Source organism: Buceros rhinoceros, unplaced genomic scaffold (assembly GCF_000710305.1).
Source record: "Buceros rhinoceros silvestris isolate BGI_N320 unplaced genomic scaffold, ASM71030v1 scaffold12344, whole genome shotgun sequence".
Classification (NCBI taxonomy): domain Eukaryota; kingdom Metazoa; phylum Chordata; class Aves; order Bucerotiformes; family Bucerotidae; genus Buceros; species Buceros rhinoceros.
Window position 1 is genome coordinate 11,945 of NW_010408860.1, and position 1,493 is coordinate 13,437.

The window sequence follows — 1,493 nt, forward strand, 5'->3', positions numbered from 1 at the left end:
TGACCCATGATGAACAATGAGGTGTGCGATTTTTCGGACTACCCTCAGGGCTGAGCTGCATGGCTTTTAATCTGGTCAAGGCAGACTCATAATAGACTTTAATGTCTTTTCTATTTTGTTCTTATTGTCATGATAGTAGCTCAGTTTGATAACGCAATTTCAGAGCATTATCGTGTAAGTAGCTTTCATATTGAATTAGCAAACTGTGTAACAACGGGATAAGAAATGTAATGTATGCTAGACATCTCTTACAATAAGCTTCTGCAACTTTTCACCACAAAATGACATCTGTGACCTTTCTCTTTCCTTTTGAGTACAATCGGTCAGTATGAAAAGCTCTGCTCTGTGTTAAAAATAGATCACCCCACCTATTAAATTCATGTTGGCCTTGCAGCAGAAAAAGAAGATAACAGCAGTCACTTATCTTGTACTTCTGTTTTTTTTGAAATATGTGCTAAATTATACAGGCAAATATATTTCTGTTTTCATATTGTCTGTGTTATCTTGACAGTGTGGATCCATAATGATGAACACTAGATCTGTGCGCTGCCATAGCACTTCTTGCTCTAGATCTGAATTACACACTTGACTGCTTTTGTCAAATTAGCACCTGATACAGGATTTACGTCACCTTTGTGTTGGTTGAAAGACAACAAGGAATATCTGGTCTGGTAAGAAGCTGCATGGCTGAAGTTACCTTGCAGGGTTGTTTTTTTTTTATTTAGGGGAAGACTGAGTTTAATCTAGAGCTGCACTGGATGCTCCACGTGGGGCTGCTCTTGAATGTTTACTAACGCCAGATTTCCTGTATTGTTCAGTGAGCAACTGAAACATTCACCTGTCCCGAATTGACCTTTAAAGATGCTATCGCCAACTTGACCTATGAGTTAGGTCATCTGCACTCCCTGAAAGATCTTCTTCAAAATTCATTTGTGGCTAGGACAGGAAAATAGCTATCAATGGTACTCAGGTGCCCTGAGTATCTTCCTCTCTGTCCAGAGAAACAAAATCTTTGAACATGCGGACACTGAAGCCTAATGTTAGTGCCAGACACTTGAAAATGAACCCATTCGCGGAAGAGTCAAATCTCCTCCCTTTGCACGGTAAATGAGCTATGTCAAAACAGCTTCAGGTTTCTCACTTGCTTCTGAGTATATACACATTTAATTTAAGAATGTCATGTTATTTTATTTAATCAATTCATAAGCCATTTTATAACTATATCTGCACATTTCTTCATGCTCTATATCTCTCAGCCAAACACTTTGCAGTTATGAAAACTTTTCACTTACAAGTGTGAAAATTTCTCAAGGAGGGGCACTTTTCTAGGCGCTGTCAATATTAGTTTATTAGTTATTATGTTAGATTAATTACTAAATTAATCATCTATTACAGTATTCACTGAATACTTTTGATAGCCAGAAATCTTTCAAAGATATGTTTATATATTTGCTTTCTGATTCAGTGTGATGCCTGTCATGTATATGCATATA